General features: G+C 34.5%; 1 protein-coding gene across 1 annotated transcript in view; it reads right to left on the reverse strand.

The window, feature by feature from the left end:
* The window catches only part of FUT9 (fucosyltransferase 9), a 74,777-nt gene extending 48,409 nt beyond the window's left edge, over positions 1 to 26,368 (reverse strand). Inside the window, exon 1 of the mRNA XM_007169680.2 lies at positions 26,324 to 26,368. The gene's annotated coding sequence lies outside the window, so the exon portion shown is untranslated. The remainder of the gene's footprint in view (positions 1 to 26,323) is intronic.
* Positions 26,369 to 27,824: the final 1,456 nt, after the last annotated feature.

Here is a 27,824-nt window from a genome sequence, read left to right on the forward strand (position 1 = left end):
CCAGTCACACAAAAGCAGTTGGAGAACATTTTGTCAGGATTTGTGGGATGTGTTGAGTCAGAATAAAGACATTTGATTTGTTTAAATTTTCATTTATTTATACCACTGTAGGAGTACTTATTTGATTTTTTTTCATATTTAAACGTCTTTTCAACCCTATTGCAAAATATGTACCTAGAGCAATCTAGATCTTAAGCAATACAAAATTGTTACAACCTGAGCTTCCCCAAGGCTACTCTGAGCTTTGAAATCTTTCACTGTTCTCATAGGGTCAATGAAGGTATCAGGAACCCAGGAATAAATAGCCTTCATAGCACATTGCCATAGCTCAACTGATTATGCCATGTAATTTTTACTAAAGGCAAAATGGTAAAATTTGAAAAAGCTAGCATTCTGAGTCTGCTTTTTTATTTTATTTTTTCTGAGTCTGCTTTTGATGCACTACAGAGAACTCATACTTCATCCACCTCAATGATGGGACTTGTTTGATGATGGTTTATTTGTGTTTTGATTATTTGGATTTGGTGGGAGTTGTTGATTAGCATCTATCCTACAAACTCCCAAGAATTCTATGGAGCTCTTAGAAGGAAATAATTTTGGAAATAGGAAGGAGTGGGTGCTCTATCTAGCCCGAATTTCTCTTTCTCCAGGTAAGATTCTGAGACCTACAGTGGTGAATTGCTCAAGGTCATTTGTAATTGTGACTAGAACTTACCTTCTCACATTTCTAGCTCAGTGATCGATTAGTCCACTAGGAGAAGCGGTTAGAAAGAATTCTAGTTATCATTAGCTTCGTGAGGTATGTGGTAGATTAAAAATGGTTTTTAATGAAGGACCGGCCTTCAGTTAATTTCACATGTGCTGCCCAGCTTCAACACTTTTTTTCCAAACATAAATGTTTCTTTTGAAGGCTTCTCTTTGTAGTTGTCTCTAAAACTAATTTTTCCTTCAGTGCTCTTTATCCCATGTTCAATGCTTCTTTTACCCTTATCTCATGTAAAACCATATCAAATGTACTTTTTTTCCCCTAAAATATTAACTATATCTCAGCCACAGAATATCTTTTATCTAGCACAGCTGTGATATCTTCAAAGCATTCCTGCAGATGAGTTATGCAAGCCTGGATCCATCGTGACTAGCCATCTTCAAGTGATGATTTAGCACTTTGTATGAGATGATTGTTTGACTAACACCCTGGTGTCTTCCATCATTTCAATTAGTACAGGAAGGCTGGAGAGAGAAGAAATCTTCACCTGGGGTACTACTAGTTATAAATTTTCATACTGCTTTCAGATATAAGACGTCTTCTGTCTCTAGGTTTAAGATCTATAATTATATGCTTCCTGAAACTTAGTTTTTCTCAGAAGACACATCAATATCTTTAGTGTTTCTACATCCAAAGGTTGCTTATCCTCTTGTTTTGCTTTAGCATAAAGATAAGAATAGTAGGTACTTGAACAAGTTTGGAGAAAAGATTGTGCTGCTCTGATATTGGATAAGAAGAAAAAAGGAGAGTTGATTTATCTCCTATGTGAGAAGGTAATTGTGTTTGTACTGATTGTTACTCTTTGGCCTGTGAATTCTTTCCTCTTTTCAATTTCTGGAAGAGAGGTATTTGCTTGTAAGACATTTTATATTTCATTATGAAATAATAAGAGCGCTAAAGCAAGTTTGATTAAATTATAGCTATCCAAAGACAGAGAATTTTCAGTTCCAAATTCAGTGTTGTACAATAGGGCCTGTCAATTAACAGTAATAACACCATGGTTGGAGCAGACCCATGAGCATATTTAGCTGGCTCCTGGATGCATCCTTTGAAATAAATTTAAAATTCATTTTATCATTTTATAATAAAATAAAACTTTCATCAAGTAGTATTGCTGTTCTATGGTGACATGGAAAAGTATGAGAAGGTACATAAAATAGACATTTAGAGATATTCCTTTGGCTTCTTTCTGCAGCAAAGTGGCTCCAGAATTGATTTATTCCTCTTTAATGTAGATCCAAAGGAGAAAAAGCAAAGGATATTTACCATATTCATGCTGCATCAAGTTAATTTTTGTTTTACTATCATCAAATTAGTGTATTCTTAAGAAATATAGGCATTTAAACTGGATTATAAAGATAGGATCCCTCGTGTTTTCCTTTGCAGTTTCCAAATTTGTCATTTTGTGTTTAAATTAGAGCCACATTTTAGATTTGTTGTGTAAAAGTTAACCACCATCATTCATTAATAAATACTTTCCAGTGTTGATTGCATGCTAAATAATAAAGTAGATAAAAAAGCTCTTGAGTTGTCTAAACCAGTAGAGTGATGGGATACAAACAAAAAAGGAAATTGGAATTGTCTTTGCAACTATGATTTACTTAAAACATATTTCTGGATCCTAGGTAAGAGGGACCCTATTAAGCTACTCAGAAAAAGGTACAAGCTGCATGGTCCACAGTAGCCCCTGCCATTTAGAAGCTCACATCTAATGAAATAGGCAGATCATTTCTCTTCTGCTCAAAATCAGCCAGTTTCGCATGTCACTATGATTAGAAATCAAATCCTTACTGTGACCTTAAGACCTACCAGGCTTAATAGAATAGGCACCCCTCCCTTACGCCCCATCCCATCCTTGCCATCTCTCTGATGTGCTCTTTCAGCATAAGCTTTCTCCCTGTACTGCAACCAGCCAGGGACATGCCTGCCTCAGGGCCTTTGCACGTTGCCTAAGGGCTTTCTTCAGATAGCCACAAGGGCAGCTCCTTCACTTTATTCAAATCTTCACTCAAAGCTCTCCTCAGTGAGGTCTTTTTTGCCCATTATCTTTAAAATAAAAACGCAACCCCACACTTCACATTTTCTACATATTTACCTTCCCTAGCATTTATTAACATACAACACACTATATATTGTACTTTATTACTTACTTTGCCCTTTTTCAAATAGATTGCAAGATCCTTGATGGAAACTTTGCCTTTCACATTCTTTACTGTGTCCCCAGTGCCTGAAACACTGCCTGCCACACAGTAGGTGCTCAGTAAATATCTGTTTAATGGATGAATAGTAAGACAAAAGAAGTGTGTTCACTAATAGCTATGACAAAATAAAGAAATTATGAATGTATAAGCAGAGGATGGATTAGTCTGCAAGTTATGGGACTCTACAGATCTGTGTTTGGGGATGGCCTTCAGCAAGTGGAATCCTTTCAATCTCTGTTGCATTTTCTATGAAATGGGCTTATGTGGTTAATAAACTGCCTTCTCTCTCCCGTAAATACCAATGGCAGAGTGCTATTATTTCTTTAGATCTTTTTTTCATTTTAAAGAGAAGCTACGAATGTATCTATTCTTTTCTGAGAGTAATTATGAAAATGCATATTCAGTTGTTATAAATAATTCCACTTAAAAAATATGCAATGTTTGATAATAGATCTTAAATATGAAATTAATTTCTTCTTTTCTTTTCTAATCAGCCTCCTCCTATTTGGAGTCTTAATAGCTGAAATAACAGATCCATCTTTTTTTTAATCAAATTAGCAAGCAGATTTCCTCCTTTATGGCCCTTCCATAAAAATCTATTTAGCATAAAATAAGGATGCTGTAACATTTCCAGGCAATATTTGATTATGTACAGACTTAAATGCTTCCAATTCTAACCAATTATTGGAGGGTGCATCTAATTATATCTTCACTTGTAATTCAGCGATCTGTTTTTCCAGTTGTTTCAATCTGGCATATCACTCTTTTCTCCTCTCAGCAGAAAAAACTTACAATAGCCCTGCATAGCCATTGATCAAGCAATTTCCCTAAATGAATAACTGGTGTTCTTTATAGGCAACACTGGAAGCTGCAAACAAATATCATCATTCGTTCAACTAATTTGAAAAACAATCACTGAGGAAGAAAGAGGATTAGAAATTAACTTCCCACAAAAGTACAAGTCACAGATGATGTAATAAACAAGTTCCATTACTGTGTGTGTGTGTCTGTGTGTGTGTGTATAGGTGGGCACACATGTGTGTATGGCTAAAGGTCCCATGTTGTGAAAAGATAGCCAGGTGAGGGTATGGAAGGAGAAAGGGGTAAACAGGAAACCCAGTTTGGAGGGGAAGAGCACACTGATTAAGAGGTAGGTTTTACTGTTTATCTGGAAAGCCTCACCTCATCACTGGCTAAATCAAGGCTTTCTGAGACAGGTGCACAACCAGAGTTAGCTATCTCCAAGTGGCAAAAAGCAAAGCAGAGAAGGTGGGGAGGTGGAGAAGGAATCCGCTTAAGTTATTTAAATGATGTCCCTTCACTATCCTCTGTCATAAGGCTCCTTCCTGGCTTCTAACAGGGCAGTACGCTTCCTACTTACCTTCTTTGTTCAAAAAGACCCATGACTAGGCTAACCTGTCTAAAATTTCAATCCACCCACCAGGTTCATATCTTTATAGTTTAAAATAATCTTGCTAAAAAAATACTGGTGGTACAACAGCTGCTAATGGCCCTGTACTCAGCACTGACAAAGACTAAGGCTATGACATGCCTGAGGACTAAAAGTTGAGACATGGGGAAGAAAAGGGTGTACTAAAAAGCAAGAAAGAATATAGGAAGAAAGCAAGGGAAAGAGGGAGAAAAAGATGGATGGAGAGGGAAGATGGGATGAATGAAAGAAAGGAATGAAGAAAGGGAGGGAGGGAGGGAGGAAGAAAAGAAGGAAAGAAAGAGCTACATGACTTACCTGCTTTTAAGAAATTAATTCCTTGTGTAACCATTAATTTCTGTCTTATTGGGGCACTTTTCATCCTTGCACTCTAGCCATACTGAAATGCTTCGTGTTTTCTAAGCACATGGAAGCTGTTGCAGTTCCATTGCCTCTGCTCACTTTCCTCTCTCTGTCTGGAATGCCACGTTCTAGCAAACACTTCCTAAATCTCCAGCCCTTTCCTGCCCCCTCCATGCTTGATGCCTACACCATCCCCACTCCACGTCTCTATCTTAATGACTGAAATAAATTTGGCAAGTGTTAGTTTGCCTGTGTTCTTTCCTTCCTTGGGCAAGAACCCACTTGAGGCAAGAGGCTTATCTTTCTGTTCTTGTTTCTCCAGTACCTAGTGCAGTGCCTGGCATATAATATACACACAGTGAATGCTTATTGAATTACTGCCTATGAAGGAATCCTTGACTTTTCTATTTTATAGGTGAAATAATAGCATAGGTAGCATTTGTGAGGGCTCCTGTGCTCCTTGGCACTGAGCTGAGCAGTTACATTCAACACATCATTTCATCCTCATAACCAACTTACAAGGAAATGTCATTTAGGACCTGCATTTTCCAGGTAGGGACCTCAGGTTTAGAGACGTTAAGTAATTTGTCCAAGGTCATGCAACTACAAACAATGCATGAAATTAAGTCAGGAGGCAATGTAGCATGTAAGAGCACATTCTATGGGGTTAAAATGGTCTTGGCATCATTACTAGCTGTGACATTGACTACTTATGCCAATGCCAACTAAAAATTGGCACTTACCATCTGCTTCTACAAGAATGAAGTCACTAGTAGCCACTGCAGCCGCTGACCTTCAACGCACCCTGAAAGGAGTTCAGGGTGGAGATCAGAAATGAGGCACTCTGTGCTCTGGGGAAAACTGGCTGAACAGGCTTTTGGACAGACATTTTCAGGAGGAGATTTTACAAGCCCAAATTCTTGAGTCTTCTCATAAGAGAGAAGATAAGAGAGTGGTGATATTTACATGCTATTCCCTACACATGATATGTGTATTTTAATAAGCTTTTTGAGGATTCATATACAAAATAATTTATCATGATCCTTCTGGAAGCTAGTCCTTTCTATACAATTTTCTGAATAACCTGCAATATTTATCCCATAATAGACACAGATGCAGAGAAAATAAACCACTCAAGTGGTGGTGGGACAAACACAAAAGAGTAAAAGGACAAACAGCCTCTGATCTTGGATAAGATTCATTTAGTTGTGCTATGCTCATTAATGATGAACCTTTAAGTAGCTCCTAATCCAAATCTGTTTTGAGTCTGATCATTTTTCCTCCCTTGCAGATCTTCTGGAATTTGATCTTTTGTTCACTTTTGGCAAAGTGCAGCCAGATTTTTCTCTCAGATTCTGACTTTGGATAGGACACTGACATAGCTCAGCCCTTTTCTGGTTGTTGACCTTATTTACAACATCATTTTTTTTTTTCCGATTTATGGTGGGAAAAAAGATAATTTGATTACTTTTACAAGCACAGATCAGTATTGCCTTTAGTATCATTTTTTAATATAAGAGGAAGCTGTACAGATGAATTCAGGAACTAGAAATTTGCCTTAGAAATAGAAAATTCTAATGGGATTGATTATCTTTGCCATCTTCCAACACCTGGCTCCATCCCTGAAATTTCTAGTTTTTAAAAGGATTGTACAGCTTTGTAGGCAAGTTTATGAGCTATTTGTACAAACTGTTGGCCTTACCCCTGACACTGCCATTAAAATATCCTTTCTCAGATATACATATATTGTTTAGATATGTTTGGACTACTCAATTCCTACAGAAGAGTTGGGATGTAAAGTGGAGGAGGGATAAGATTAGAACTTGGAGAGGGGAAGCTAGCAGACAGGGAGAGGGATGTTATGAATTGTAATAAACAAAAGTAGTCAAATCATAACCAGCTAGATCTTAGAGAGGACAACGGGGATCTGGAGAAGTAATATTGATAGTATGCCATGAGTTGGATTCCAGCATGAACTGGTCTACCACTGTCAAATTCCCCAGATTTCCTGGGTTCTCAGCTTGTCACACAGTCCTAGAGCTCTCTCTGAAATTTGGGGTGAGTTAATTCACCATGCTTCCTATCCCTGCCATCCTGGATTGCCACATAAAATGCAAGTCCCTGTGAAAATCCACCCTTTCTTTTCCTTTTACCCTTGCACTGCTCTGCTACTCCCTTCCTGTCTTTTGACCCAAACCCCTACTTCTCTTCTGTGCCCTCTGGAACCCTTGCCTTAAGTTCCAGGTTTGTACTTTAGGCTCCTCATTTTCCTATACCCTACCAGCCTTAGAATCCTTTCTCCTCAATACCCCTCTACTTTTTATCCTCTATCTTTGGGTAAAATTTTATGTATTTGATGCTCTGGCTATCCAGGTAGATAACTTTCTATTTTTTCCCCTCTACCATCTACTTTCCCACTTCCTGCTTTTATTTTCTAACAACCTCTGAATTCTTTGGCATGTGACTCTCAGCTCTGATTAATTATGTAATTATTGAAGTATAGTTGATTTACAATATAGTGTTAGTTTCAGGTGTACAGCAAAGTAATTCAGTTTTATATATATATATATATATATATAATATATATGTATGTTTTCCAGATTATTTTCCATTATAGTTTATTACAAGATATTGAATATAGTTCCCTGTGCTATACAGCACTATTTACAATAGCCAAGACATAGAAACAACCCAAGTGCCCATCAACAGATGACTGGTTTAAGAAGATATGGTATATATATGTATATATATAATGGACTATTACTCAGCCATAAAAAGAATGAAATATTACTATTTGCAGCAACATGGATGGACCTAGAGAATATTATACTAAGTGAAGTAAGTCAGACAGAGAAAGATAAATGTCATTTGATATCACTTATATGTGGAATCTAAGAAATAATACAAATGAATCTATATGCAAAACAGAAACAGACTCACAGACATAGAAAACAAACTTATGGTTACCAAAGGGGAAAGGAAGGGGGAGGGATAAATTAGGAGTATAGGATTAACAGATACACACTACTACACATAAAATAGATAAGCATCAAGTTTTTGTTTAAACTAATCCTGCCCTAATTGAGGGCAACCACAGTGTTCATACAGATAACACATCCAACCTGATGGCCAATTGGTTGCTTAACCATGTCACCTCCAATGACCTCCATCTGCAAGCTCCTTCAAGCATCATCCTTATGGCCAGTTACCATGACCTACAGCTTTACTTCTGAAATCTTAACACTCAAATATCCTATAACTTCTTAGACTCCCACTTTTCTCACTTCCTTGCTTCCACTGCATGTGCTATTGAATTTGCTTGAGCTGTAAACCTTCTGATTTCTTTGTCATCCTCTTCTTATCTATTCCATTCCTTACTTAGACATTATCTCACCAAAACTCTCAACTCCTTGGCACCTTGATCCTGGGTCAATCCAACTGTTTTCTCATTTTCTGCACTCAGACCGCTGATCACTTATAGAGAAAATCATGCAACCAAATAGTGTGGTGTCAATACAGATCCATTGTTCCTAACTCAACTGGGTCCTCAATAGTCTGACAAAAAAGTCCCTAGTCACTCATCCATTCCTCAGAACGGCTCCTTCATAATCCTCAGAACTTTCCTAAAGCCTCTATGGTTTAAACTTCTTTTCATTCTAAGCAGAAGAAATTGCCTTCTACTCCAAAGAGAATATAACATCTGACAGATGGGAAATCCCTCAATATTATGCATATAACATTGGGTTATACTGTGATACTACAGTATTTCTTTTATGGATAAAATTGCTCCATTATATGCTACTCAGAATTGGCCATGAGGAGGTCTTTCGGTTGGCTCCTTTGTACCCTTGATAGGTTCCCCAATCTTTTTTTTTTTTTAAACATTTCCTTGCTTTTATTGGAGAATGATATTAGAATGTCTTTACATTTTGAATGAAGAGGCTTTTCTTTAAAAATTTATTTTATTCTTGGCTGTGTTGGGTCTTCGTTGAGATGTGTGGACTTCTCACTGAGGGTGGCTTCTCTTGTTGCAGAGCACGGGCTCTAGAGCGCAGGCTCAGTAGTTGTGGCGCACGGGCTTAGTTGCTCCGCGGCATGTGGGATCTTCCCGGACCAGGGCTCGAACCCGTGTCCCCTGCATTGGCAGGCGGATTCTTAACCACTGTGCCACCAGGGAAGTCCTTTTTTTTTTTGGCTGTGCTGGGCCTTCATTGCGGCGTGCGGGCTTCTCTCTAGTTGCGGTGCGCGGGCTCCAGAGCACGCGGGCTCAGTAGTTGTGGTGCGTAGGCTTAGTTGCCCCACAGCATGTGGGATCTTAGTTCCCCAACCAGGGATTGAACCCGTGTCCCCTGCATTGGAAGGTGGATTCTTAACCACTGGACCATCAGGGAAGCCCCTGAACAGGCATTTGATAAGATGTTTCAGTGTGAAAAGGAAGCTGGGATTGATAATTGATAATTGACAAAAAAACATGTCCCTTGACAAATGATCTGTTTGTCAGGGAAACAGACTACCATGGGACACTTTAAGATAACTGTACTCTCCCAAATGAAAACTTATGTGAAAGGAGGACTATAGGACACAAATAAAAGGCAAATAAAACTACCAAGGCTTTGAGGAAAGAAGTCACACCTCATGGTTTCTATTTCTACAGAGCCTCAGAATGTGCCTTGAATTAATAAGTTCTTGGTAGATATTCGCTGATCGATCTAAGAGGACCATGAATCTAAATATTGTCTTGATGCATATAGAAAACAAGAAAAGGTAAATGTCAAGGATTTATAAACTGTCTTAAATTTCCATGTTCCTGTACTCTCTTCTATTTTTTTTATTATGTAGTCTGTATGCTGTAAAGATCAAATCTGGTTCATAAGTCATATGAAAAGTTTATACTCATGAGTCATATGAAAAGTCATACTAAATTTTTTACATTGATTGATTGTAAACTGATTATTTGTGAAATGTGAGAATAGCTTTTGGTTTGAGGGTCATAATCATCATAATTATTTCTTTTCTCCTATAGCTTTAAAACCCCAAAATGTTCCCAAACTCCTATACACAACTTTGCCACATTTAAGTGATTCTTTACACTTCTTTGGAATAAAATTTGCTCTCTTCTGAATGTAAAAAGCATTGGGATAGCATCCAAGGGCTGTGAAGAAGATATTTCTAAGCATGACATCAATCTTTCAGCATTTGCAGACCACTTAATGGATACTTAGCAAGCAAAAAATATTGCCAATTTTAGATACATTAAAATGCTTATCACAGTTAAAATACAAAGATAAAATATAATAAAACATAATACAATTATAACTGCAATAATAGCGATACTATAATAGGTGATACTGTTTATTTCTGACTCAATGATAAATAGGCTCTAATACATTTCATTTCTTAGTATTAAATCTAAACTTTCAATTATATCTATTAAGATTTACAACAAGCATTCAGAGGCTCTCTTAGATAGTTCTGAATACTGAGATCCAGCCTCCTGTGCTTCATCAGATATTAAGTCAACATATCATGCTCAAAGCTAAAAGGTTAAATGATTCAACTCACTCAGCTATTAGGAAGTCAAGGGTAAATTACTTTCTAATTTACTCTTTGATGGTACTTTACTCTGAAATAATTTCTTTATGATCTAATGCAGCATATGGATGTGGTTTTTAAATATGCCCAGTGATATACCATCAATATATTTCTCAGGTGATACAGAGATAAAGAAAGCAGATAGGAGACAAAATCATCAAGTTTTGGGAAAAAGTCGATCTATAAGTGATCAGGTCTTTCTCATGATTTTCTTTTGGTCTTATTAAGGGATCCTATTATCTTCATCTCAGAAAAGTCTTTTTCTGGCAATGAGTCATTTATCTGGCTATGCTAGATACTGAATATATCGTTAAGATATGCTGCGTGAGGAAGTCACCTGAAATCATAGAAATGGCAATACTGGTCTTGGGAAGAAATGTTTCCTCTCCTTCATTTCAAAAGTACTTTTCGGGCTTCCCTGGTGGCGCAGTGGTTGAGAATCTGCCTGCTAATGCAGGGAACACGGGTTCGAGCCCTGGTCTGGGAAGATCCCACATGCCGCGGAGCAACTGGGCCCGTGAGCCACAACTACTGAGCCTGCGCGTCTGGAGCTTGTGCTCCACAACGAGAGAGGCCGCGATAGTGAGAGGCCCGCGCACCGCGATGAAGAGTGGCCCCCGCTTGCCACAACTGGAGAAAGCCCTCGCACAGAAACGAAGACCCAACACAGCCAAAAATAAATAAATAAATTAATTAATTAAAAAAAAAACAACAAAAAACATCGTAAATTAAAAGTACTTTTCCTTTCAACAACGAGTATACTGCAGAAGAGAAAGCCAGGGTTTTATATTTGCTGCACATATCTTTAGACAGTACACTTAGTGTTCATAATCTTATTATATTCCCAATGCTCAATATTGTTATTATTATTGATGTTGAACCATAGTCAATATTAATTAGATTGGCTGGTCAACTGGTCTCTGGCCCAAAGCAGTTTAAGTATTGGCATTAAAGTGCAACCTCTGATATTTGCTTATTAATACCATTGCCTGGGGCACAATAACTGGCGCGTATTCATTTCTAATCCCAGTGGAATACTGTCTGAGGCTACAATGTTTTTCAAAAGAATAATAAACAGTAACGAAAGAAATATCTCTTCTCTTTTAGCACACACTTTCAGTGAACAAAATGTCCCACATGTATATCAACCATACATCTGCTAACAACTGATTATACTACCCACATCTGAGCTTTCACGTAACTGCAAAGAAAACTATGAGCTAGCAAACTCAGACAATAATAGTTTTTCTCCAACATTGTCTGCCATTCATGTTATGTGATATTCAATAAAGTCATTTGGTAAAGTAATTTCCAATAACTTGTCCTGCTTTCTTTCCAAGCAACATATAAGTTCTTAACTTTGCAACTAGTTTTATAAACTCCTCAGCAACTGTGTGATTTGTCATTTTTTGCAAATGCCATGAAATGTGGATGTGTCACGTTGCTATTCGACGAGGTTCCATGATAGACCATGCACTAGGGACTAGGGACAAAATGAGTTGCAGTTGTCCTACAAAACAGAATTTAGATTATTCATCAAAAATCAATTAAATTTTCCGGAAACGTTAATAAACATTATAAAAAATTAAGATGTACATGTTATAAGAGAGCGGTAGTATATGTAATAGTTATATACATTGTTTTTTTTAAAAAAAATCAGCCTGTGATGGTTATAATTCTAGTTTTGTGTGAACTTTTATCAAATTATTCAACTGTATGAATCCTCAGTTACTCTACTTGGTAAAATGGAGTTAATGCTGGTACGTGTCTTGCATGGTTATTGTAATGAAAACAAAATGCTCTTAACACTGTGATTATCACATAGTTGCCATACAATAATTGGTGGTCACATTTGGGAACTAGAGGAGAAATATTTGAAGGACACAGAGAGTTTTGTACAAGGATAGAAGCATTGTTTACAATCTCTAAATATTAGATATAAGGTAAATGTTCTTGAATAAGTAATTGATTAAAATTATAATCCAAAGAATAGAATACTATCAGCTCTTAAAACAATGCTATTGACTTATGTGTTGATACAGAAAACGCCCAAGATGTAGTACAAGACAAAAGAAATGTATAAAACTCTATGTATGGTATAATCCCAGTAAAATAATCTATTAGCTGTATATATGCAGAAAAATACCTTTAAAACCCATTCACCAAGATATTAACATTGTTCTTTTTACTTTTTGTATTAACTGCATTTTTATAATGAACATATGTTAATTTATAATCAGAAAAACACTGTATTTTAAACATGTAATTTTTATCTGTTCACATCTCTTTATTTTTCTCTTGCAACTCTCTCCAAAACTCATGTGTCTGATACAATTTTTTAAAATTTGCCAGTCTCGTATTTTGTGGCCTTCTCTATTTAGAAGTCATGAAAAAGGAAGAACTTCATATCAGTCTGAAATCTTTTTAAAAATCACTCCTATTTAGTTCAACTATCAAGTTTTTAGAGTAAAAAATTAAGTGAAACTATCGCTATCCACATTGGACCATAGAGAACTTACAAAAAATAATATTTCTTCAAAGATCAAAGAGCAAAATTTACTTTTCACTTAAGAGACTACTAATTTTGCAAATAATTTTTAGAGTGTATAAACTATACAAGCATACAAAACCAGATAAAACAAAACAAAACAATCTTAGGTCGGTCTGTCTATAAATTAGTGCTTTGTAATCCCTCCTGTAGAGATGTAGAAATATCAGTTAATAGTTGTTGAAAATTTATTACCTGTGAGGCACTAAGTTCAATATATGAATTATACACCTTAATTCTGTTAACTGTCTAAAGATACAGAGGTAATTTAACCATCATATCATAGGTGAGGATGTATAGCTTCATGTGGTTGAATAACTGTCCAGGGTTCCTCAAACAGCAAGTTGTAGGGTTGAGGTCTGAGCCCTACTAATCTGCTTTCACCATTTATTACTGAATTTTAAGATATGTTCGTGTTATTAAAAAGATCAACTGACTACTCAAGTGTTTGCAATGATTTCATTACTTTTCCTTTTCTTAGTTTTACTTCATCCTGTACTCTTCTTCTAGCTACTTTCATGGCTATTTAAGTAAAGCATCGCAAGAATGAAGATTGTATTTAAAGCAAAGGATTGGGTTTCTAGATTTGGGAAAAGTTTCTTAAGAGTTCTACTTCTTCAGTGCTATTCTTTGGGGGTAAAATGGCATTTAAAGTTTTTGACTATGACCCACAATAAGATATACATTTTATATCATTACCCAGCATATGCACATACACACACCCCTGACACACACCACACACACAAATGGCCCATACTGTCCATGAATGTGCAAGGATACTAATAAAAAGAAAAATGCTCTGAACCAAACAGAATTATATGCTTTTTTTGCATATCTGCTTTTGATTTTTAGAATAAGACTCTGCAAATAGAGCTTCGCTCAGGGTGATTATATTTCACAAAATTTTTAAGAGAGCTTATAGGGACTGATATGTCCTTCATACATTTTAGCACAAATTCTATTACAGTATCTCAAAACACATTACGAAGTATTTTCTCACGTCAAAAGCGAACGTGTCCAAATCACTAAAAACAGAAAATAACAAAACAAAATTGACTAAGCATAAATGACCAGCAAAAGTATCTAGCAGAGTGTTGATAAGGCCCCAAACTGTCACCCCTCCCCATTCACAAGTCCAGGGATAATTTTCAGCTCTTCTGAGAAGATACTGAAGATATTCTCCCATATTATGTATCTTCTACACTTTAATTCATCTTCCTCTATTATGTGAACGATGGTTCTGCTGTGGAATGCACACCTACACATAACAAATATACTGCAACATGCAGCTGAAACCAGAGAAGGACACATTCTATTTGGGGCACAAAAACTGACACTTTGCTCATTTTCAGAAACGGCTTATAAATGTTTGTTAGGAAAAGAATAGTAGATATGTAAGTTCTTGAAACCTTTTTTTTTTTTTGCTTAATTTCCTTGAATGATGTTGAGTATTTAAATGAAGAGGGAAAGAATTCCCACCCCAAGTAAACTATTAAAGCTTGTAGAAAAAAATGTTACAAAAACTGTAACATAAAAAACAAAAGACTTTCATATTTCTTCCAACATCAAGTGATGCAAATGATAGAGAGGAAGAACACAGTGTATTACAGGGAATTTGGGGATTTTGTAGGGAGGCAGGAGGGAAATACAAACAATTGATAAATGGCATCATTTGCCTTTGCTCCATTTCATGTTGGGACTTAGGCAAATCTCTAATGACTTGGAGGCTTCTTCAGGTGAGAAATGGAGACTATAATAACCTCTTCGTAAGACTATGGTGATACTCAAAAATAATTATTGTAATTTACTGACATGTTTTAGGCAATTAGTAAATTTTAGATCACCTCCCCTTTCCTAATTCCTCTCCATACATTAGAGAAATGGTTTACTTGTTTGGGAACAGGAGAGAAAATTTCTGTGTTATAAGGTAAAGGAGAAAGATGACTTCTTTTGGTTTCTGTGCTATCTGCAAAGTAATAGGAAATCTTTTCTCAATCTTGATTTCTTCAGGGGATTTGTGGGAGGGACTCCCAGAGGACTCAGGGAATGCATGTGTGGAAGCTGGGATTCCCTGCAGTATCCCCAGGTTACGAAACAACCACATACCTCCTCTGAAGGTCAAGAAGCAGTAGAATGAGAGGTAAGCTGTCTTGATAGAGCTTTTTCCTCAGAGATGGGAATTTGAAACAAATGCCTGATTTCTTCTTTTGGTTAAAGAATTATGATTAAGCTCAACAATGATCCAAAACAAAGGTGTGCATGTGTGTGTGTGTGTGTGTGTGTGTGTGTGTGTATTTGGGGGAGTGTAATACCACCACACCCGAAGTCTGCACAACTTTACTGGTTAGTGTTAGCAGCCATTTCAAACATAAATAGGGAAGAAGAAGGAAAGGGAAAAATAAGTTGGAAAATGAGGAAAATCAAACCACCTTTTCAAGTACTATCTGTACAGTTCTCGATAGCTGAATTTTGGGAAATAGTCATTCATGGTATGTTCTACTCATTTTTTTTTTCATTTTTCTTCATACAGGTGTTTGGTAGGCAACTGAAGCAACACAAAATTTAAAATGGAAAAGGAGCAAAGTATAGCAGTTTGTAGTGACATTTTCGAACAGAAGGTATTTAGGAACTCATGGAAAGAAAATAACGCTAGCAGCTCATATTTATTAATGATTTCATGTAAGTTAGGCACTGGGCCTTGTATTAATATATGTCATCTCATATAATTCTCAAATCAACACAATGAGGTCGGTACTATTATTGACTCAGTTTTACAAGCAAGGATAACCACTCTGATGTACTGATTCCCTGAATAGAGTCAGAGTACAAAAAGATTAAATTTTGAAGAACTTCTAAAATAGTGAGTCTAGAAATGGCCAGAGAGTAACACGCGACAGGTTGTATTACCAAGGAAGAAAAAAGACAAAGTTCCAAGGGCTTCCTCTGACACTGCACAAGAGACAGCTTCAGAATGAGTCAGAAAGACAATGAACACCTGTTCTATCCTCGCACTAAGTTTGAAAACTTGTATATGTAGTTCAATTAAAATTGTATAGAAGAAAAAATATTTAGTGCATTACCCCTAAGGGAAAAAAGAATGATTTCTGTATCCTCTAAGGAGGAATATTTAAAGGCAGGTTGAATATTAATAATTGTAGCAACAATTGAAGTATCTGAAAATTTCAGGCTCATTACTTGCAGTGAATCTACAGCATGTTTTAATGTCCAAGAACCAGGACATCTGCATTTCTGCCTTTTCAAGAGGTACTTTCACAAAAGAATAGAAGGCTATTAAGTTTTTCAAGGCATGGAGACTCAGAAATTGTGTTACTGAGCCATTCAAGATGGATGGTGGGGAGGACATATAATTAATGGTGTCTTGGCACCATTTATAATTAATGGTGTCTTGGCACAGTCTTCTAATGAGACATTGCATTCACACCAGGTTTCATTCTTCTTCTTTCTTATTTAATACAAGTGCTGTAACCAGGTGGATACAGGTGAAGTCTTGTAATATTTTACAAATTTACACAACAAGAATTTCTCTCACAGCAGAGAAAATAAAATTCTATTTTTTCACTTCTTTTTCAAATAAAAATGATTTTTCAAATCAAAGAAATTAGCCTTCCAACAAACATACTGATTGAGATTCTCACCACCTCTTCCAACCCTCAGTGTGGTATTACTGAGGAGGGCCTGATTTTTTTCTTCCAATTGATATCTAATTTACTCATAAGATTTGATTCCAGCCAAAGCTAAGCCCTATCAGTATGATTTTCATAAATACATAATAACAAAGGCTTAATTATTTAACTAAAAGTTCAAAAATTCTAACCAATTATTAACAGATAATTAATCAATAAATTTCTCTGAAAACTTTTAACTATGTAGTATCTATATTTGCCTGACTTGTAATAAAAAGTATACAAGTAATATAATATATTTTTTATTATTAAAATTGAAACAATTCAAGAATACATGGAATAAACAGTTAATGCCCAATTTAATTTTTCCACTTTTTCAACCCACTTTCTTCCCCAATAGATAATCATCTTTGTCTCAGTTTAGCATATATCCTTCTAGAATTTTTTCATTAACTTTATACTGGTATGTGTCCAGATATATTGATATATACATACATATGCTAGATAATTGAGCCCATTATTCTGAGACTTGCTTTTTACACTGAATAATTTGACTTTGATACTCTATTCTGTCATTATATATTCACCAAATTATTTTCAATGGTTGCTTAGTATTAATTAGTAAGAATATGCCATTATGTATTTTGGTCTTCCCATATTAATTTGATTGTTTTTGATCCTTTGTCATTCTAAATTTGCAATAAACATTTTTGGGCTGGTTTCCTGGTGGTGTGTACAAATGGTTTTGATGCATAAACTACTAGAAGTAGAATTACTGGGTCAAATGATATATATTCTTTAAATTTTATAAATGCCAACATCATGATGTCCAGAAAGGCTCACCTCATTTCCACCTAGAATTAATTTTCCACCAACCCTTGATAACAATGGATGTTATGAACCATTTAAAATTATGTTAATTAAAAAATATCCCATGAAACCACAAAACTGCATTTTCCTGTTTATTAAATATTTAGTAAGGTTGGGCATTATTTCCTTTTTTTGTGGGTCATTTTTATTTCCTCTTTTATGAAACGACTATTCAGACTTTATTTGCCCCTTTTATTGTATTGTCTCTTTTTGTAACTAATTTGTAGACACTTTTCATTTTATAAAATTAAGCCCTTGTCTAATATAATTTTTGTAAATATAATCTCCCAAGTTTTCAAATTAAAAAAACATTTTACTTGTTTATAGTATTTGTTCTGTTATCCTGAAGTTTTTGATAATTATGTAGTTGAGTCTGTTACTTTTAAAATATATTGATTTAAATTTGTCTCAAGAAGTCCTTTACAATTATTAAAGAAAAAGTAGTTTCCAAAAAGAGAAATTATTAATTCTCAGGCTAAATAATAATCTGAAACTTCATAAAAACAGTTTTTTAATGAATTATTATTTAGGTTAATAAGCCTTGACCCTTAGATTTAAATTCCCTACTCAGTTATTTAATATTATACAGATGGTTGTTCATTTCCCTTTTAATAATCAATTTATGTTTCTCATTGTCTGTCTGGACATGCTCTAAGCCCTACAAGAAAATTAAAGAATGCAGAGATGGCATTGCCTCTGCTCCATAGAATTTATTTAGATCAAATAAGTACATTTATAATAGCAAATGACATGAGTTCAAGGCGTAGTTTGAAATTATGAACACATGTAAATATGTTCAATCTCCTAGTTGAAAGCAGAGGCAGAGAACATTTTGATTTCAGATGCCTCAAAGACTGATAACTCATTGCATGTAATTGATAATTTTCAATGTCTTACATCTACAGAAGAGTGTAAGGGGTGGCATAAATATTTTTCTGCTTGACTGAGTGAGCATTTTTCAAGCTTCAAAACTTCAGCAGTCCTCTCTGCTCTGAGAGCCTCTGCCCCACCAATATATTTCCCCCTTCCTTAAGTTAGCAATCAATTCAGCTTTGTCGTTTTTTGTTTAAGGTTTTGAAGACTGGTTTTCATCTTTTTGGCAGCTGAATACTCTGGAAGTTAACAACTTGTCTAACAGTTTTGGAAAGAATATATGTAGTCATATTCTTTACCTCGATAGTTTAATTTCTAGGAATTTGCCCAAATAGACGCTCTGCATAATCTTATACATTTTTGCAATTAATCCTCTTAACAATTCTACAGTAGAAATCCTATTTTTATTTTCATTTGTCATTTGATGAAAGCAAGACTAGGAAAATTTAGAACCTTTTCCATAGCTACATACCTAGTATACTCTGAGTATCTAGAGAATGACTCTTAAGCCAGAATTCTACTTCCTCTGCAAGAGAAAAAGATCCAAAATAAGGACAAAAATGTTTGATAAATACAGGTATTTAAAATGAAGTGTTTACATATATATATCCACCAACACCCAAATATCTAAGATAAGAAAAGAGCTAAGTAAACAGTCATTATAAGGACACATAAAATAATGAATATGTTAAAGTGTTCATGATTTGGCATTCAGCACAAAATCAAAACACACAACTATAATTATGCTATGTAAAATTGTGTATACATATGGATTAGAAATGAAAGAAAACAGACGAAAAGCTATGTGAATTTCTGGGGTGGTTGGTTTCTGAGTATAATACATTTTTATGAGTTTTTAAATATTGCTTTAATGTTTGTGTAATAACAAAAGTAACATAGGTGTAAATAGCAGTCTCTGCATTTGAGGTTTCTAAGCAATTATTCCATGCTCCATAAAAATTTCAATGTCCCAAAAGATTTCTGAGATTTCTAGGGGTTTTATAAACTGATTATTTAGTGCTCTGAATTTCTACACTGGAGATTTTCCAATTCCACTCATGTCTTATCTACCATAAATGCTTCTTTCCATCTGATTGCTTTGACCTGGATGTGGGATTAGGTCACTTAATTTCCCCTGAAACTTTCAAACAAGACATAGTTGGCAGGTATTTCTGAAGTTTTAGATGGAGAGGTGTTTTATCACAGCAAAGTAAACAAGTTAATGTTGAATACAGATTGCTACTTTCCTAAAATTCTTCTGGCTATCCTGCACATCACTTATTTTCTGCTCCTTGAAGATTTACTGATAAGTTCCCCTCACTTTATCATGTAAGACAGTTTTCCATCTTCAACCTCAACTCTGAACATAATGAATATGTGATATTGTGCATCCATAAAACCAAAGGGGCATATGCCAGATTTCACCCTTTAGCAATATAGAGATTTACTTTGAGGTAGATTATGACATTCCAAACATAAGAATGGAGAAGTCACTGTATTCGTTCTGGGGGGGTTTAAGTGACATTAATTTAAAGTTGCAAATTTTAAATTAACATCCGACTGTGCTTTGAGTACAAATGTGCTCGATGGCTTTTTTTTTTTTTAGAAATTCAATACTGCAAGTGTTTTTAAGTACCTATTATTTACCAGGCAGTATAGTAAGAAGGCTTAGTACAAACAAGACAGGTCTAATAAAAAGAAACTCTTCTGAATAACCTCTTGAACAGCAACAACAACTAAACAAAAATGAAATAAGGCTTTCACTATGGTAGAAGGAATTTAGATTAGAAGAAAGAAAATAGTGAGAGCTCTAAGCATTCAAATATGGTAGAGAGAGAGATTTGGGGATCTTTTCAGTGCATCTTTATGCATTGTAACAGATATCAAATGAGATTGTAACAGATAGCAAATGCTCTAAGTGTTCAAATATGGCAGAGAGAGAGATTTGGGGATCTTCTTTTCAATACATCTTTATGCATTGTAACAGATATCAAATGAGATTTAGGCATAGGATGAACTAGATTGATTTTGCATTTGTCTTCTGTACCTACTATACTATTATTTGAAGGTATAAAACATGTTTTCTATTGGTGTATCTTCTTTTATTATTTATCATCCTCTCATATTCAAGAAGCTTTTCAACTAGCCTAATAAAGTATTTTCAAATTACCTAATAAAATAGTTCCGCTAGAAGTCTGCATTGTGATCGGAAAGCAATAGGGAGAAAGCCTGATTTAGAGATAAGTGAGAGTATGCTATAAATTTTTTCCATTTTAAAACTGCCTATAGATTATGAGATCACTCTTACTTAGAGAAATTGCAGCAGACAGGCATAGTGATGCAAGTACCAAAGAAAAGAATCACAATGTCCAAGGGTATATGCTTTGCTTTATAAAATGAATCTATTTTTTCTTAAATACTATGTATAACTAACAAAATTGTCATGTCTTTCTTCTTATCGAAGAAAAGACATGATACATGTTTTTGTGAGACATTTTATAATTTAAAAAAATCACTTCTCAGTTTATGTATTTTGTGATTTTTTTTGATTCTCATATATTAGATTTCCTTAAAGTGAAAGCATACTGTATCTAACACAACATAAGTAATATAGCAACAGTGATTTCCAGTCTAGTAGCCTAGGTCAGATTTTGAAGTTCAACAGAAAGATATTTCAGGTGAGATCTTTGGCTTTACACATGACGAATATTTTTTTTAAATGAAATAAATTTTGTTATAATTTCATTTAAATTAAGGAAAAGAGCTTGGTCATCTCTGGAAGTTAAAAAAACAAAAACAAAAAACAACGACATACTCTAGCCAATAAGAATATTTCCATATGGAGTGGACTTTATGAAGTGCTACAAAAGCCAAAGGATTAATTTAAGCAAGGTGTGTTCTGTGTAGATGTTCAATCCTTACAATCTGCCTGTCTCTAGGCAAATCACTTAACCTCTCAGAGACTTCTTTCCTTATTTATAAACAAGAAATGTGATTTGAATTTCCTACTTTACACGCTTACTGAAGGTTGATGTGTATAAAGAAACCTTTAAACTCTTAAAAAAGTGTAAGAGAATTTGGGCCTTATAATATAATATAATTATTGTGTTGGATAAAGTACACGAGTCCTTAATTATCCTAATTTCAAAATGGCATTAGAGTTATTTTGGCCACTTATTGGTTTATCTGGTATCTGAACACACAGCCATTTATGTAATAAAAACTAATGCCTATATAACCAGCAAGACAGTATTGCCAAGAATATGGAACCAAATGGCCACAAAAGAATTAAAATCGAATCATAACTTTGAATGGTTCAAATGGTATGAATTGTTAAATATGCAAATGTATGTGAAGAGCTCTTATAATTCTCAAATTTTAAGTCATGATTGAACATTTTATGGCAAATAAAGAACAGAGGTTCTTAATGACTTAAATAGGTAAAAATGGCAAAATATACTTTTACTGGGGTAGAAACAATGAGATTACATATGAGAGGACTCTTCCTAAAGTAGATTTATTGCTGAGCAAGTATTAAAAATTTGTAATTCATCTTAAAGATTTCTTTATTTTATGAAAAGTTGCTATTTTCAGAAAAATTTCAAGGATGTATAGATAGCTTCCTTCACCCAGCTTGTCCCACTGTTAACATAACCATGGTGCCTTTGTCAAAACAAGGAAAGCTAGTACAATATTACCTAAACTACAGGCTTTTTTGGATTTCACCAGTTTTCCCACTAATGCCCTTTTTGTGTTTCAAGATCAGATCTAGGATGCCATACTGCATTAAGTCATAATATCTCTTTCATCTCCTCAGCTGTGTTTCTCAGTCTTTCCTTTCATGATCTTGAAACTTTTGAAGAGTACTGTGAGGCATTTTGTAGCATGTCCCTCAACTTGGCTTTATTTCATATTTTTCTCCAGACTAGAATACGGCTATGGGTTTGGGGGAAAAATATCACAGAAGTGAAATATCCTCATCACATCATACCAAGGTACTTGGTATCAACATGACTTACCTTGGAGATGATAACATTGATCACTCAATGAAGGTGGCCATGTTTTGCCACAGAAAAGTTACCTTTTTCCCCCATTTCCATACTCTCTGAGTAGTGAAGTTTAGCCCACACTCAAGGGGAGAGGAATTAAGCTTCAACACGGGAGGTGAGTGAATTGGAATTTTTGTGTAAGAAAGATTATTTTCTTCTCTGTCATTTATCTATTCAACCATTTATTTATATCAGTGTGGATCATTAACATATATTTTATCCTTTAGGTTATCATCTAATATGATTTTTATTTTCTTGCTTAAAGTGTTTCAGCTTTGGTCATTGGGAACTCTTTCTGGTTGCCTCCTGTATCATTCTGACATGCCTCAATAATTTTTTGCCTCTATTTCACTTTCTGCCACTATAAAGTGCTTCAGGTTCATCTTGCATTTTTCCAGCCCTAGCTCTAGAATCAGCCATTTTTCCTGAGGGCACTGGTTCCATTTTTATTGCAGAATGGTATTTAAACTAAAATCTGGGCATGAGGTGTGTTCATTGCTACTGTGGCATTACTGCTTCTAGGACCTTCAGTAGGTAGAGCTAGTAAATGCTATGTATATATACCCATGTATGCACACATATCTATATTTGTTTTTGTATCTATTTGTATGTAAATTAAAATAAAAATGACTTCATATTGATATCACTACCTCTATCACTGCAAGGTTAGTTTTAGCTATCTCCCTTTGTTTATGTGACAATGAGAAACCCAGCTTTCATTTTCAACATTTATTTACTTGTATGTTTCACCCCAGTATACATGCAAAGTGATTTCAGAATTCACCTGTACTCCTGTGAGAAAAAAAAAAAAAAGATCAAATAGAGTATGTCTATGTTTGGTTATTTTTCTCTATGGCATTATACTTTTCAATCTTTATCCTGCCAAAGTATTGTTTCTCAGAGTTACTCAGGGTAGATTTGTTTCTCCCATGGCCTTCAGTTATGGCTTATGTTTGTAATTTGGCTAGTTTCATTTGACACAGTCCCTACTCCATCTTGGAATATTCCAGCATCCCATTTGTTTCCCTATTTTTAATTAGCATACTATATAGCTCACTCTTTGTGTTGTGTGGTTCTATAGGTTTTGATGAGCACACAGTCACTTGTCAATCACCACAGTACCGTGCAGTACAGTTCCATCACCCCCAAAATGTCCTCACGCTATCACTTTGTAGTCAATCCTCCTGTATCTCTAAACGCTGGCCACCACTGATCTGCTTCCTATCTCTATGTTTTGCCTTTTCTAGAATTTCTTACATATGCAATCATACAATATTTAGTCATTTGGGTCTCCCCCCTTTCACTTACAAAATGAATTAAAGATTCATCCATGATAGTGCCTGAATCAATAATTCTTTCTTTTTTATAGGTTAGTAGTATTCCATTGTATAGGTATACTAAGTTTGTTCATTCAATCACCAGTTGAAATATATTTTAGTTATTTTGGCATTTTGACAATTATAAATAAAGTTGCTGTGAATATTTACATATAGGTTTTTGTGTAAAACTAAGTTTTAAATTCACTTGGGTAAATACCTAAGAGTGAGAATGCTGAATCATATTGTAAGTGCATGTTTAATTTTAAAAGAAACTGACAATGAGGTTTCCAAAGTGCAGTACCATTTTGAATTTCCTTCAACAATAAATTAAAATTTCTGTGATCATCAGCATTTCGTATTGTCAGATTTAAAAACAATGTATCCCTTTTAAAAGTTGTCTAGTGGTATCTCATCATGGTTTTAATTTGTAGCTTCCTAATGACTAATGATGTTAAACATCTTCCCATATGCTTATTGGTCTTTCATATATCTTCTTTGATAAATTTCAAGTATTTCACCAATTTTTAAATTTTTTTAAATTAATTTTTAAGAGTTCTTTATATATTTTTATCAATATGTGATTAACAAGTCTGAAGCTTATATTTTCATTCCTTTAACAGTGTCTTTCACAGAGCCATTTAAAAAAAATTTTTTTTTTTTTTTGCTTTTGATTCACTCATTGCAATAGAAAGGGTTGTGATCAGCTAATTCCTTTAGTGACAAAAGAGCACGTACATTGAAGCAAGTAAGAAAAAAACAAATTCCAATATATCACAGATTGAAGGTTTAGACCCTGTATATTTTCTTATTCATAATTTCTCATAAATAGCTGGTTCTATAGAATTTATTTTAAGTCAGAGGTATAGGATTTGACATTTTTTCTCATTAAAATTTTAAAGTTATATGCTCCTTTGGTGTCCTGAGATTGGCCTACAAAATCCATTAGGTAGCAGAATTATAGCATTATATCAATAGTTCTTTGGAAAAGAGTGGTGCAATATGGTAGCTACTAGCCACATAGGACTGTCCAGTACTTAAAATGTGGCCAGTGTGACTGAGGCTGTGGCTTTTAATTTTGATTAGTTACGTTTAAAATCTGATACTCAATTTAGTTACTGAAAAACTTTCAAGTATATATGGGACAACTTGGTTTTGTGAATCTTTTTTTTTCATATGTAAATTTTATGAAATCTAAATACATATCAAGTATATCCAGTATGAATTTAGTAACAAAATTGAGATGTACTATAAGTACACACTGGGTTTTAAAGACTTAATATGAAAAAGAAGATGTTAAAAGGCCCATTAATATTTTTTACATTGATCACATGTTAAAATGACTGTATTTTGAATATATAAAATATATTTTAAAATATATTTAATATTTAATATATTTAATATATTATTAAATATATTTTAAATAAATAAAATATATTATTAAAACCCATGTTACTAGCTTCTTTTAACTTTTTTAAATGTGGCCCCAAGAAAGATGAAATTGCATATGTGTCTCACATTATGTTTTCTTTAGACAGCACTGCTTTAGAACCACATATTACGTATTAAAATATTTCATGTCAGAAGGCATTCAGTGTTCTGAAATGGCATGCTAATAACCTGACCACAGCTAACTCCAACTCCCACAATATAATCAGGCACCCTTGTTCTCCTGCCTTCCTGAAGAAGGATCAAGGGTCACTAAGTTCCAAGTCACCTTTGATGGATTTTATATCCTCAGGGGCTCCAGCAAGGAAGGGCTTGGAAGAATGGAGAGTAAGGCTCAAGATGGATATTGTATTGTAGGTCTGACAGTATCTCCTGATGCCCTAAACACGCCGTAAAGTGGGCAACACTTCTGATTACTGAAGGGTTCCAGCTCATGGCTTACTTTCTTCTGAGGAAAAAGGGGTTGGGCTGCCTCCTTTCCTTCCCACTGCCACAAGTTAGTACTTTCTCTTAGTACTTCTTAACTCAAAAACAAAGCATAGAACCCCAGTCTTTCACCTTTCTCCTTACTTTTCAGCAGTGTGAAATTAATAATAAGAGGTTTCCTTACTTAGCAAAGATGATTTTCCTTCTTTTTATTTAGCTTATTAATGAAATTGTGTGTGTACATATACGCACATATATATGTGTATGCATGCATACACACACACACACAAACACCACAAGTATGAAAGACTTAGTGATATAGGTATTATCTTACCAAAACTGAAACTAGTTTTCAAAAAGATAACTAATATAGAGAGAAGTTGCCCTGACTTTGAAGTGATATTACACATTATATTTTTTAAAAGATATTTCAAGAAATTTTAATATCTTAGCATAAAATTTCACAGGTACAATATTTAAAGTTTTTTTTAGAAAAATAAAGAATAGTATAGAAATCTTAAGGATGTTAAGTATAATATTTAAAAAAATACAACTAAATGTCATGGGTATATTATTCTACCTACCATGACATACTATATTAAGTTTTAACTTTGATACAATGTTAAACCTAAATTCACAGAACATCTCTTCATATAAGATAAATTTCTAAAACTATTCTTTACTTTGGATGAATTTTAGCTTGTAATCTTCTTAAACAATCAAAGTTACCTATAAGTTCTAACTGAACACATTTCTCTCAAAATCCAGCCAGCTTGGGAAAGTAAGTATATACTTACAATTTAGAGAACATATCATGGGAAGCACATAGACAGTTGTTAAGCTACTCCACTGTATGATAAAATTCTTGAATTATTACATTATAAACCTGTTAGGATAGAGAGAGAAAAAAAAGTATGTTAGTTAAATGTGCTGGGTGTAATATATATGAAGCTAAATAACCAAAAGAAAACAAAAAGAAATAATATATCTTATAAACATAGATCTTTATGTATTATTGTGTCCTTTTCTTATATTAATTTATGAATACTTTTAATTTTGGGGAAAATGTTATTGGATTACATAAGTCATTTCAAAATACAGGCAGACCTCAGAGAAATTGCAGGTTAGGTTCCAGACCACTGCAATAAAGTGGATGTTGCAATAGAGCGAATCACACAAATTTTTTGGTATATCAGGGCATACAAAAGTTATGTTTACACTATACTGTAGCCTATTGTGTAATAACATTACATCTAAAAAACAATGTACATGCCTTAATTTAAAATACTTCATTGCTAAAAAATGCTAACCATTATCTGAGCCTTCGAGTCAATATTTTTGCTATAGTAACATCAAAGATCACTGATGACAGACCATCCTAACAAGTATAATAATAATGAAAAAGTTTGAAATATTGGGAGAATTACCAAAATGTGACACAGACAAATGAAGGGAGCAAATACTGTTGGAAAAAAACAGCGCTGACAGACTTGCTTGATGCAGGGTTGCTACAAACGTTCAATTTGTAAAAAAACTCAGTATTTGCAAAGCACAATAAAGTGAAGCACAATAAAATGAGCTATGCCTGTACAATAAAAGAGATATTATTAAAAAGAATAAATGGTGTTTTTAAAACTCTAAGGAAATGAGTATATCTTGTTAACTAAATATATTTCATGGTCTCTATTTTTCATGTTTTCCACTTAAAGAATAAGTTGTGTCTATAGCACAAAAAAACAAAAACCAAAATAAAACTTTACTAAATCATCTGGATGTTTATTATTATCTGGATGCTTAACAGAATAAAGACCATGTTGATGTATGCCAGCTCCTATGGTCTGAATGTCTGTATCCTTCCTCTCCCCCTCTAAATTCATATGTTGAAATCTTAATGCTCAAGGTAGTGGTATTGGGAGGTGATTAGGTCATGAGGGTAAAGCTCTTACGAATGGGATTAGTGCCTTTATAAAGGAGAATCCAGAGAGCTCCCTTGCCCTTCCACCATGTGAGAACACAGTGAAAAGACAGCATCTATGAACCAGGAAGCTCTCACCAAACACCCAATCTGCCAGCCTCCAGAACTGTGAGAAATAAATATCCATTGCTGATAAGCTACCCAGGCTGTGTTACTTCGTTATAGCAGCTCAAATGGACTAAGACACTTGCCCACATACATGATTGGGTATAAATGGAGCAAGTGCTTTCAAACCTAATTGAATTACTTATTCAGTAATGAATGAAGATTAGATCTAATACAAAGTGGGAAACCGACCCACTGACATTCATCACCCCAATCAA

Source organism: Balaenoptera acutorostrata, chromosome 14, assembly GCF_949987535.1.
Source record: "Balaenoptera acutorostrata chromosome 14, mBalAcu1.1, whole genome shotgun sequence".
NCBI lineage: Eukaryota > Metazoa > Chordata > Mammalia > Artiodactyla > Balaenopteridae > Balaenoptera > Balaenoptera acutorostrata.